General features: G+C 48.7%; 1 long non-coding RNA gene across 2 annotated transcripts in view; it reads right to left on the reverse strand.

Moving 5' to 3' along the window:
- LOC140393112 (uncharacterized) overlaps window positions 1-13,726 on the reverse strand; it is an 84,625-nt gene that overhangs the window by 54,275 nt on the left and 16,624 nt on the right. For both annotated transcript variants that reach the window (XR_011935493.1, XR_011935492.1), the window contains exon 3: window positions 12,223-12,304. This is a non-coding gene — a long non-coding RNA (uncharacterized lncRNA). The remainder of the gene's footprint in view (window positions 1-12,222; window positions 12,305-13,726) is intronic.

Raw genomic sequence — 13,726 nt, forward strand, 5'->3', positions numbered from 1 at the left:
GCAATTGGCACCCCAGGCCAGACGACGGGAAGACGGCTGTCTTCAGGCAACTGCAGACGCAGCTGGAGGAATCCATCCGCGTCCAGGAGCAGGGAGTGTTGCCGGTCATGGCTGCCACCCAGGCCGACACCGCACGGGTGGCATCCGCGATGGAGACAATGGGGGAAATGGCTTCGGCCATGGGTCAGGTTCTTCAGGTCGTGGGGCTTAGTGCGCACGTGTCTTCTGTGGCCCATGACAGGACTGCCCACTCACAGGCAGTCATGCTACAGAGCCACATGGACATTACCGCCGTGCTCCGGGCTCTGGCCCAGTCTCAGCAGGCCATCGCTGAGAGCACCGGCGGCCTTGTCCATGTGATGGACGGTGTCGCTCAAACCCAGCGGGAGGTAGCGATGTCCCTGACAGGGATGTCGCACTCCCTCAGCTCCATAGCCGGCAACGTTTAGACCCTGGTCGATACCACAGCGGGTCTCAAGGACTGGCAGCACCAGGTGTTGGTGGTACAACGGGGCTTGCCTCCCCGCGCACCGCCATCCCTTAGAGAGGCACGGGGGCCAATTGGCTCCCCGGGGGAGAGGAGGTCCCGGTGCCTGTCCCTATAGCCACAGCAAAGAAGGAACCGGGGCACTCGCACTCCCCCGTCATGTCCCTGGTGCATCTGGTGGGTAGCGGGTCACCACTCCACCCTGCATGCCCGCAAAGCAGCCTGGCCCATCCAGGCCGGGCCGCTCCAGGAAGCGCGCGCCGACAGGAAGCCAAGTCGAAGGGCAGGACTCTCAACAGTCCGCATCCACTCCTGCTATACCGTCTGGGGGAACACCTAGACGTAGTGGTAGGGCCCGTAAGGCAAAAAAGTTAGGCACGTAGTAAGTTGGCACTGGTGCAGGGCAAGGATTAGCTATAGGGGCTCAGGCACGTGTGTTGCATTGTCACAATGTTGCTACTCCAAACCTCCATGCACCTGCCCTTTTTCTGGGGGTGGGGTGGGGATGCGGGGGGATTAGGGGGGGAAGCGGGGGTAGCGGTGTGGGGGGGTTAGGGGGGGAAGCGGGGGTGGCGGTGTAGGGGGGTTAGGGGGGAAGTGAGGGTGCCCACTGACGGTTCTGGCCGAGGATCATCGCAAGGGTGAGGCCGGGAGTGGAACCCACTCTGACACCAAACACGCCTTGTCCTCCGTGCGACAACGCCCATGGCCCCACATGGACATGTGATGGAGTGTCTCTGACGCATAGAGGAGACACCGAGGTGGCGGTGTTCAGAAATGGCCATGAGTCAGACGGTCAGTAGCGATTTGTGGCTCACAGCTCATCGCAGAGCGGGTTGTCATCATCCAGCATGGCAGTGATCACACCCGCTTCCGGAGGTGTCAGTCTACCGACAGTGACGAAGTGCCGCAGGTGCAGTGCGGCGTGATGGTGGTGCCGTGTCTGGTAGGGGTGGGCGTTGGTGCGGGACATGTGTGAGGGGGGTGCTGCGTTGTGCCAACGCGCGCGGTCAACGGTGCCAGTGCCCAGAAGAACGATGCCCTCCCCCTAGTGAACGAACCGTGCGCTGATCAGCGCATCGCGTGCCCGCTGTCCCAATCGGTTCCATCGTGCGGCCTCTCGGCCGTATCCCGCGCCCCGACCACCCTCCCGCCCTACCCCCCCTCCTCTTCCCCCACCACACCCTTCTCCTCCTCCTCATGATCAGCGTCGGCGGCCTCTTCGGCCTCACGTGTGTCCTCCTCGAGGGGCGATGTTGTGCAGAACGCAGCATGCAATGACGATCCGTCCGACCCTGTCAGGGTCGTATTGCAGGGCACCCCCTGATCGGTCCAGGCACCTGAACCTCATTTTGAGGAGACCGAAGCACCTCTCCACGACACCCCTGGTTGCTGCGTGCGCCTCATTGTACCGGCGCTCCGCATTGGCCTGTGGCCTCCGTATGGGCGTCATTAGCCACGGCCGCAACGGATAACCCCTGTCGCTCAGCAACCAGCCCCTCATCCGGCGTGGGTGACCCTCGAAAATTGCGGGGATTAATGACTGTGCCAAAATAAAGGCGTCATGCATGCTTCCCAGATACTGGGCGCAAACGTGCATAATCCTCATCCCCTGGTCGCACACCACCTGTACGTTGATCGAGTATGCCCCCTTCCTGTTCATGAAGACGTCCCTGTCCCGCGGTGGTGCACGCAGGTTGACATGAACACCATCCACGACGCCCTGTACCATCGGAATGCCGGCCATCTTGACGAATTGCGATGCCCTAGCAGCCTGGTGAGCACGGTCCTCCGGGAAGTCGATGAACCGTCCCACAACTGCACCGACGCCTGACTGATCCCGCACAGGTCCCCGCTCGGCGACTGGAAGGAGCCGGTTGCAAAAAAAATTCAGGGCCACAGTTATCTTCACCCTCACTGGGAGGGCATATCCTCCCCCTTTTCCACGTGGCTCGAGGTGTGCCAGCAGGTTGCATACATGTGCAACCGTCCCATGGCTCATCCGTGTCTGCTCCTGCATGCCACCTCCGTCATGTCCTCGAGATGCGGTCCCGGTACACTCGGTCACGCATGGCACGCCTCCGCCGCCTTGGAACGACCACCTGATCGTCCTCGTCCCCAGGTGACGCATCAGGATCTGTGTCGTCGCCCTGTTCCCAGCAAGCGACGTGGGGGTGGTCCGCACCCTCCGCCTCCTCGTGGACTGGTCGGGCATGGTGGCTTGTAGCAGCAGCGCCTGACACGGGGCCCTCCACTGCCACTCCCTCTGCCGCACCCTCCGTGAGCCTCCCACCTCGCATGCGACGGTTTGCCATCTTGAGGGGGTGGTTTGTATGGGAGGGAGAGGCAAGGGCGGTTGTTAGTAGGGCGCTTTGACAAGCGGCAGACAGGGCCCTTTGGATGAATGGGTGCCCAGGTAGCCTGCACACTGTTCAATCAGACATGCACCGTCCCACCCGCCACGGTATCCGTTTCCTGCACCGCTCAACCCGTGCCTCCGCATCGCTCGGCCAGCAGACAGACCCCTTCACCATAGCGCCGGTTTGGTACGATGTCTTTGCCACCCCCCTGCCGCCACACTCCATCGGAGGTTCTCCGTCCCACGGCCAACCGTTAGTTGGGCCCCCCCCCAACCCGGGCCCCCCCAACCCGGCAGGATGGTGGGATCATTTGCCCCGCTCCGTCCTCCGTTCCCCTTCCCAGGACCACAACACCGCCACCGTCCCCAACCCCATTTCCCCCTTCCGTGCCCATTCCAGACCGCCGTAACCCTCACTCTCCCATCCTCCTCCCTCTCCTCCTCCCCCTCCTCCACCCCCACCTCCCCAAACCCCCCTCCCCCTCTTCTCCTCCCCCTCTTCCCCTCCCCCTCCCCCTCCCCAAACCCCCCCTCTCCCCTCCCCCTCCCTGTCCCCCCTCCCCATCCCCCTCCCCTCACCTCCCCCTCCCCCCTCCCCTCCCCACCCCACCCCCTCTCCCCTCCCCATCCCCCCCTCTCCACCCTCCCCTCTCCCTCCCCTCTCCTTCCTCCCCCTACCCTCACCTCCCCCTCTCCCCTACCCCTCCTCCTCCCCCTCCCTCCCCCCTACCCCTGCTGCCCTTCCCCCTACCCCCTCTCCCCTCCCTTCCCCTCCTCCCCTCCCCCTCCCTTCCTCTCCTCCCCCCTCCCCCTCCTCCCTGCCCCTCCGCAGCAGGGCGGGATTCACGTCCTCAGACCCGCCGGGGGGGGGCGGAGAATCCTGCCCAAATTGTTCAGAATTTTTAGTAAGTCTTGCTATTTTGATCCCTTGCTAATTTAATAGAACGAGGAGTTTAACAGCAGCCATTTTTTTTCTTTATATAACTTAATGCAAGCCTCAAGGTGGGTTAATTATTTTAATCTGGGTTACAAACAGTACAACTCAGCGCTAATCAGACTCAATAAACTGTCTTTTCAGAGAGTATCTGTGCAAATATGATGAAGGAAAGATTGTGCTCTCCATGAAGGTTTTACTATTTAGTGACTTCCAAAATCATGAGGGAGTGCTTGTGGCAAAATGGGTAGTGTTCCTGTTTCTGAACCAGAAGCTCCAGATTTGGTTCCCACCCCAGGACTTGGTGGGCCAGGAAGGTTAATTTGTAATGCGGCCAAAGAGGTTGATTATCGACCATGTGATGGAAAGAAAGTTGGAGCCTCTGCCATCACTACCTATAACTTCAGACTGCAATATGCATATAAAAGTGCATGTTGCTGCAGCAACTCGCCTTCCTGAGTGATATGTTATAAATAACTCTAGAACAATACAATGATGGAGCACAGAGGGACCTATTTGGCCTATTGTGCTTGTTTGGGCTCTTTGAATAAGCTACACAATTATCCTCACTTCCCTGTCTTTTTCCGCATATAAGAGCCCTGCAAATACCACTCTACTACTGAAAATGAAATGAAAAATGAAATTAAATGAAATGAAAATGAAATGAAATGAAATGAAACACTTCCACTTGTGTTTCCTGCAGTGGAACTAAAACATTGCATGGACCCATACTGCATATTTATTTGTCATGATTTGTGCACGTACAATGGTTATGTCATGGCAAAAACAGCTTAAAAATAAAAATTTATATTGGACAGTATGGTTGGCTACCGCATTTGAATGCATTTCAATATCAGGAATATTTTAAGGCAGCTTGCCAGACTCAAGTCCCCACACCCAGATCAAATGACTAGGCTGGCGGCTATCTAGATTGATAAGGTTCATGACCAGATATAAGTGATGTGCACGTGAGCACCACTTCACTGATGACCTCGAGCTATGTTCACCCATTTCATAGGCCTGTGCTTGTAGCTGCTTCAGCTCTGTACCAAGGCTGTGCAGTCAAGACCAACAAAAACTCAAGGGGGATCAGAGCCAAGGCTTACCATGCAAAACCAGCTGGATGGTGGAGTGTGTGGAAGGGCTGGAGGGCAAAGCCTTGATGGGGAGGGTGAACAGACAAGAGAGAGACATGGGAAGGTGCTGGAAGTCAAAGGCTTGGATGGGGCGGGGGAAGACTGGGGATGAGAGCACATAGACATGTGACTTGTGGGGATAACCAGTGAAGAGAGCACATAGACACATGACTGGGGGCCAGAAAGCAGAGGCACCCTGAGCATTTGCGCAACAAGCCGTCCGGGTCACAAAGCGTAGCTTGTCCTATGGATCTGTGCCATAATCCAGATTGATGCATTGATATTGGACCACATATAGCACAGTCACATCTAGGGGAGGCATCTTCAGCCTGTAGGAACAAGTAATATGTAAGGGTAAACACTTGATGGCCTCTTGGGGTGTCTCGTTAAGTTACAGAGAAATAGCCCTCAGGTTGGGGAGGGGTCAGGTCTACATGGAGCATCAGGCTATCACCATCAAACTGTTTGGGGAAGGACATGATATGAAACACTATAACAATGGGATCAAGTGTTAGAGGGAAGGAAGGTGAGTGATTGAAGGGACGGAAACCTGAACATGATGCTCCTGGGGAGGGTTGGGGGAGAAGGGGGTTGGGGTCCAGTTGTAATCAGTAAGCTGATCCAATGATGCAGTTGAAAAACAAACTCCCAGGGCCTGAGGGATCTCCCCCAATCAGGCCCCCCAACAGAGACCCATGCCAGAGACCCTCATCAGACCCCCAGCAGAAACCCCCCCATATCAGAGACCGCCCATATCAGAGACCCCCCAGATCAGAGACCGCCCATATGAGAGACCTCTCATCTGAGACTCCTCATATCAGAGATCCCCACTCCCCATCAGTCACTCCTGCCTGGAAGCTAGAGAGCAGTGCAGGTAGAAACAGTAAACAGTGCTTTTCACTTATCTGGCACATAGCTGCTGCCTCAGACAGAGGTGTAGAAAGTAGCAGTTGTTACTTTATAGAAACTCAAAACCCATCAGATACTTTAATCTGAGGCTTCTATTTACTATCAAAGAAAAATAACTTTTAGTAGGCTGTAATTGACAGGATAATAGCTTCCAGACAGCTAGGTGTCTGGATTTTTTATTTTCTTTCCCCTTCATATTTGATTGCATCTCAAATGCCCTGCTGTGAACCCAAGCACAATGTTTATAAACATCTAGCTATGATTGACAGCTCCTGACCACATCAAAAGTAGTGAAGTACTTTCTGTTGAGAAAAGGACAAAGTGAAAGCACTTAAGGGGTCCTCCGATGGATTACATTAAATACCTAGCCCCTTGGCCCACCGTGAGGTCCACCCTGTCAGGGCTACACTGGCAAATACTTGCACCAATCAACGCTCATGTGAATCCCTGCCTAGAGGATTGGAGCATCACAAAGGAGTGGTGAATCCGGCGTTCAGTCCGCTAATCGTTTGCAAATGGGTTAAAATGACCCATTTGTCACCTTCCACGGGCGCGTGGAACCGGGGCATCGTAACGCCACCAATCCTATTTTTTGCCCAATGCGAGATTCTCCACCACGCTGGGAACTCTGTTACTGGAGATGGGTGGCCGGAGAATCCTAGCTATAATATGACTGTTAATTGTGAATCTTCGACAAGATTCATCCAAACGTTTAGTCCTGTGCCACATTAACTGTCATCTTGTGTTGTTTACTGTTCAATTATGTTAGGGTCTATAACAGAAATGCCCAAAGTGTTTCTGGTGACGCCGGCACCTTGGCAGCTAGTATGTGACTGTAATACAATTCAAATTAATCAAGGGATTCAAAACATACACTACCAAGCTCCTTTGTCTGCTATTTTCTGAGTATTTTAATTTATTTCCTACCTTTAATAGAAGATTGGACAAAAAGCTCAAAAGAATATAAGTGACTTGAAAACTAATGCTGAAAATAAGGCAATTGGTGATTTATAGTTGTTTTAACTAAGATTGTTTATTTCTGGTAAGATGCATTTTGGCTAATTACAGATCTTGATATCCATTAGTTTAGTTACACATGTTTGGTGATTCCCGAGTGTTTTCTACTTGCGATATCCTAGGTTATATTTAAGTCTACTTTAGGCATCTTCCGGGAAGTCAACAGTGGCTCAAAAGAAACATTTATAGAATTAGTCATTTGGTTTTGCCCTACAGCTTCAGTGTTTGGTATGGATTTACTGAATAAAATCGATAACGTATTATCATTTTTATTACTGAAATCTGAGGGGGACTAAGCTGCCCTTGAATATCTGTATCACTGTGCCTGATCAAATAACTTTTAGAACAAGTAAAAGGTTTACTCGCAGAAGTGCCTCAATGTAGGTAATGTAAAATAATATTTTTGTGTTGAAGTCTAAACAACTCAATTCCAATCTAAATTGAATCAAGCAAGAAAGTTCCTGGGCAGAGGTTCCTCACAAGGAGGGAGGGAATATTGAAGTGGAGAGTTATGCCCGCATAGTCCCTGCTGGTACCGAGCTACAGGCATCTGAGAGGCTTGGTGAAGCCTACACTTTGGCATTGGGTATGGGATGGTCAAAGTATACAAGTCAATGAAAGCAAGGGGTTCAAAATATACAAAGATAACAGGGAGAACTTGCCCAAATGCCATTTTAAAGTAATTAATAATAATCTTTATGGTCATAAGTATGCTTACATTAACACTGCAATGAAGTTACTGTGAAAAGCCCCCAGTTGCCACATTCCAGTACCTGTTTGGGCACACTGAGGGAGAATTCAGAATGTCCAATTCGCCTAACAAGCAAGTCTTTTGGGACTTGTAGGAGGAAACCGGCGCATCTGGAAGAAACCCATGCAGACACAGGGGGAATGTGCAGACTCCGCACAGACAGTGACCCAAGCTGGGAATCGAACCTAGGGCCCTGGTGCTGTGAAGCAACAGTGCTTCACAGTGTGTTACCGTGTCAATGAGCAATTCTTTGTTGCATTTCAGTCATATAAAAGTTGATTTTTATCCGACTGTAGAAACATTGGAGCCAACTTCCATGGCCTTTGCCAGGCAGGAAGAAATGGTAGTGTTTTGAAAATTGCAGTGCTTAACCATTGCCCCAATTTGACACCAAACCACTGATCACAGTGATGAGCGGCCAGAATGATTCAACACCATTTTTAGGATGCTCATGTAATTTTGGGATATTGTTGTGTGGGGAATACATGTTGCAGGCTCTGCCATTGCTTCCATGTATAGAATGGCCTAACCTGCTTTGTACCCAGTGAACTGCTGATCACATTTTCCACTCAAGTCCCCAGTGGTATAATGAAAGGATCCAAGATGTCAGGCTGGTATATTTAGCTTAACTCAGTTATTACCTTCCTACCGAAGTAGAGCTGGCAAAAGCAGAATTCTCTGGGAACTGTGTCTGAATCTGCAGACATGGGTCTTGGATAATGACAGGTGTACAAACGAACAAGGAGCAGGAGTAGTCCATTCAAAGTAGCTCCCCACCACCCCGCCATTTTAGAATAAATCTCCACTAAACCTATTCCCAATAACTGATCACCTTCTTTCTTACCAAGAATCTATCCACCTTTGCCTTAAAAATATTCAAAGACTCTACTTCGCCCCCTTTTCTGGAAGAGAGTTCCAAAGACTTAGGACTCTGCGAGAAAGAATTTAGTCTCACCTCTGTTTTAAATGGACAACCCTTATTTTTAAACAGCACCCCCAGTTCTAGATTCTCCCACAAGAGGAAACGTCCTTGCCACATCCATCCTATCAAGTCTCCTCAGCACATTATGTATTTCAATCAAGCACCTCTTCCTAAGAGGTGTGAAAAATCCACCTCTGGTGTAAATGCACAAGCCTTATTTTTCACTTTTGATCTTTATCTTCCTTTGGCAAAATACTCAGATTGCAAAGGCAAGCAATAGAATTTTCACATTCAGAATGTGATCATTGGATCATTCAAACTTGCATCCCTCAGAAAACCAGGAATGGAAAACAGGCAAGAAAAAAAATCAAATGTGGAAAAAAATACCGGTGCCAAATGCCGTAAAACTAACACAGAAAGGAAAACTTCAGCAAATTGCAACAACTCCAAATTTTCTTTAAGAATTCAATATCTTGAATTTTCCATCTGGCTTTATTTTAATGCTAGCACTCTTAAGCCAGTGTTATGGTCACATGAGGAGGGGTAAAAATGACTCTCCTATGCCACCATTCCAAGTCTGACCATAACAGGCGTTTATGTGAATGTGGAGGGGATGATGGAATTCACTCAATGTCTGTGCTTAATCCTTTATGTGCTGATTGCAAAGATACAAATCTTTCTTGAGTGTAAAGCAAAAAGGGGTTAGTTTTTATTGCATTAAAAACCCACCCAGGGAATGATATAAAACTATTTAAAAAGGTAAACCTACATCATGACCTTCGCAACCCATGTATACATATACACACAAACATGCAAAATGTACCGTTATATCGCAGACAGTTACTTTCTTAGCAAGACTAAAGTTCAATGGAAAAAGTTTTGAAAAAGAGTTCACTGCTAATGAGTCCTTTTCTGCTTTCTGTGGCTGCAGTAGACATTTTTTCACAGTGGTTTTGTAGAAACCCATGTAAAACTGCAATTTCTGGAGACAATATATTTTTTAAACTACTCTGTCTTTTCCAGAAGTTGATGATTTTTGTATGTGAGGTTTCTTTTGATGAATTCACTATATCTGTGCTGGATTTTCAAACTGTAAAGACATAGGGGGTGGAATTTACCGGCTGTTCACGCTGGCGGGATATTCCGGGCCACCGACAACGCATGGGTTCCCTGGCAACAGAGGGTGTAGTCTGCAGTCAACAGGAAATCCCGTTGATAAGGGTCGGACCAGAAAATCCCTTTGGAAGAGAAGAAAGGGAGCTTGATACTGCTTCATTGATAGCTTTCCTGGATGACTGTCTTAGCAGCTTGCCATATTAAAGACATTTCAAATATGGGTACTGTGGTCACATGGCTTTTCTTCCCATAATGATTTCAGAAGATGCTTGGTTAGGTGATGTCTGAACTGAATGTAGCTTTTATTTCATGGTCGAGATGATTAGATTCTGTAATGTTCCATCTGTTAACTCCTAGATATCCATAATCCATTTTGTGAAGATAGAGAGAACTTGCTGGCCCCACATGAGATGCAGCCTTCTAGGAATGCAAAATGTGAGACCCAATGTAGTTTTCAGTAAATCCTTGTGAAGGAGTTTTTGATAACAGCATTTGTGAAATTCCAGAGAAGGATGTTGTGGCATGTCTAAATTGTAATTCACATTGGAACTTTACAGAAACTCGTCAACTTGCAATTCCAGACATCAGTTGACTAGCAGCCATCTCAAGTCAGCATTTTTGCTGGTGTTTTTAGAAGTCCTTTTCAAACAATTCAATATATGTTTGATAAGCCGATGAAATCAAAGATTAAAAACCCACTCGTGCACAAGTCACATTACTGTGACACCAGTTTTAAAGTAGTGTTAATTAGAAAATCCAGCTGAACTACTCAAAAGTTAGAACACTTCACATCAACGCCTCTCTTACAAAGGCTTATGTTGATCAAAACACTTCTTAGATCAATAAAATCCAACCTTCAGGTATTGGTCTTTGACTTGGTTATTTTTAAATTGTTTAATAATCTTTATTGTCACAAGTAGGCTTACTGCACTGAAGTTATTGTGAAAAGCCCCTAGTCGACATAATCCAGCGCCTGTTCAGGTACACAGAGGGAGAATTCAGAATGTGCAAATTACCTAACAACACGTCTTTCGGGACTTGTGGGAGGAAACTGGAGCACCCACAGGAAACCCACGCAGACACAGGGAGAATGTGCAGACTCCGCGCAGACAGTGACCCAAGCCGGGAATTGAACCTGGGACGCTGGCACTGTGAAGCAAAAGTGCCAACCAACCACTGCACTACCATGCCATCCCATTTGGGTGAGCATAATTAAACTTTTGCAAATTTCAAGTAAATGAGCTGGAGAAATCAACGAGTTCCTTTTGATGAAAATTCACCATCTCTGTGCTGGATTTCTAAACTGTAAACAGATAGGGGCCGGGATTCTCCCCTACCCGGCGGGGTGGGGGGGTCCCGGCGGGATGGAGTGGCGGGAACAACTCCGGCGTCAGGCCACCCCAAAGGTGTGGATTGCTCCACACCTTTAAGGGTCAAGCCCTCACCTTGAGGGGCGAGCCCCGCGCCGAAGTGGTTGGCGCGCCGCCAGACGGCAAGAAAGCCATTTGGCGCCATGCCTGCCGGGGCCGAAAGAACTTTGCCGGCCGGCGGAAGTCTGCGCATGCGCTGGAGCGTCGGTGGCTGCTGACGTCAACCCCGCGCATGCGCAGGGGGGTTGTCTCTTATGCGTCGGCCATGGTGAAGGCTGTGGCCGAGGTGGAGGGAAAAGAGTGCCCCCACGGCACAGGCCCGCCCGTGGATTGGTGGGCCCTGATCGCAGGCCAGTCCACCGTGGGGACCCCCCCCGGGGCCAGATCGCCCCGTGGCCCCCCCCCACAGGACCCCGGAGCCCGCCCGCGCTGCCTAGTCCCGCCGGTAAGAGAGGTGGTTTGATTCTCGCCAGCGGGACAGGCATTCCAGCAGCGGGACTTCAGCCCATCGCGGGCCGGAGAATCGCGTGGGGCGGGGCCCGCCGACTGGCATGGCGTAATTCCCGCCCCCGCCGAATATCCGGTGCCGGAGAATTCGGCAACCGGCGGGGGTGGGATTCACGCCAGCCCCCGCCGATTCTCCGACCCGGTGGGGGGTCGGAAAATCCCACCCACGATCTTAACCTGGGAGTTAAGAACAGGGAGCTCGGTATTGCTTCATTAACAGCTTTCCCAGACTCTGTCCAGCCAGAAGAACACACACTAGTTGTGAATTAGGTGAGTCCCTTGTTCGATTTTAGGGCTACATTTATATTTCTGTAATGGGTGATTCACTCAGCCCTATAATTTTAGGTCTCTTCAAATAGCTTTCTTAAAATGTGTAATACAAGCTAATGTGGGATTAATTCTGGTAAGGTGTTCATAACAGGTTGCCTTTTCATTCAGTCAAGGTAATTAAATGGCATGCTATAGGTTTATTCAGATGTTTTTTTTTCTCAGCGCAATAATCATAAAATGATGCCATAGTGGGATATTACTGGACTGGTAATTCAGGATAATTCTCAGGGGATATGGGTAAAAACATCTGACCATGATAGCAGGTGGAATCTGAATTCAATGAATAAATCTGGAATATAAAGTAATGATGACTATCGCACCTATCATTGATTGTTTTAAAAATGCATCTGGTTCACTAACGTCCTTAATATCCGCTGGCCTTACCTGGCTTGACTCCACGCCCTCAGCAATGTGGTTGATTCTGAAATGGTCATGCAAGTCACTCAGATGGGCAACAAATGCTGGTCTTGCCAGTGACACCCACATCCCATGAAAGAATAAAGAAAAACATAACAGTTATTATAGTATATGATCATTGGATCTATGATGAGGGATCAATTCTGCTGGACTTTTGATATTATGCTAATCCACTGTTTAATAATATTCTACTACAGCTTTTTTAAGATAGGCATTTCAAAATCATTTACATCTAAAATTACTTTATGTGCATTTATTTCCACATTAAAATTCTGTGGGAAATCTTGATTTTTTTTTGTACAAGTTAAAATGCTATTTTAAATCACTGAAGCTGTTGATAAAACCACTGAGTTCAAAGTTTGTTCTTTACTCTTTTACGCAAATGCAATGTTTGCTCCCAAGTTAAATAATTCTGTCCTAAGCACAAATCAATACACAACCACAATGAATAAAAAGAGTTTCAATCTTAAAAACTGTTTTCTGTCAGGGACCTTATGATATTTTCATTATTGACATTCTATTGCAATATTGACAGAGTCTAATTTGTTTGTGCCCAGGCTCGTCATTTATTGAACAATGGTTGTTGACATAACGATCTATTATAGGCTGTAACTTGGTGGAAAAAATGTAAGTAAATGAATAATAAAAACGTGAAATATTTTGCAAATTGTGTCAGATTGCAAAATGCAAGAGCGGCTTTTCAATTTAGTTATGCTACAGATTAAGTGGATTAAAGTGTTTATGCTTAATCTATAATCCAGCTATATCCTTTCATTATTGATTGAACTTCTTGGTAGCAGCCACACATTTGTGTTTTGAAAATCTGCAAATTGTTATTTGGAAGGTTAGGGGAATAGCTTTGACCTTTGATCTCCTTTGATTACTCATTTTTTGTGGGATGTTACAGCAGGGCAGCTGAATGCTTCTCGTGAAATAGCCAAATGCAAGCATGGGGAAAAAGGGAGCACAGGGTTAGATTTAAGCTACAAAATAAAAGGTTTGATTCTGCAATTTGTTTCCCACAGTTGTAATAACGTACTTCAGCTCTCTGTCTGATGTGGTATCTGACGGTGACACAGCAGTCAACAAAGTGATGCAGTGGAGGGAAAAGGACTGGCAAATGACAACATACATCAGGATGGCTCAGGCATTGAGAGAAATGGCCCAGAGGCTCTTAGAGCAGCATTTGTGACACCCTTGTGGAGGAGATTCAGTGGAGAAGTGACTACCTGTATCCGCAGGGAGGGAAGAAGCCACAGAGGTGACAATTATGGTGGATGTGGGAGGAGATTGCTGAGGTAGTCATCTGCTTCAAAATCACTCGTGTGGTTTGGTGTCAGCTTTTGATTACTAACACTCCCGTGATGACTTACTACATGGTGTGAGAATCATACAGGAGAATCCTAGAGGCCTATTTCTGGATGGCTGCAATGCTGTCCCATCACCCCTCCCCCTGCACCAGTCCACCATT

Source organism: Scyliorhinus torazame, chromosome 16 (assembly GCF_047496885.1).
Source record: "Scyliorhinus torazame isolate Kashiwa2021f chromosome 16, sScyTor2.1, whole genome shotgun sequence".
Taxonomy (NCBI): Eukaryota; Metazoa; Chordata; class Chondrichthyes; order Carcharhiniformes; family Scyliorhinidae; genus Scyliorhinus; species Scyliorhinus torazame.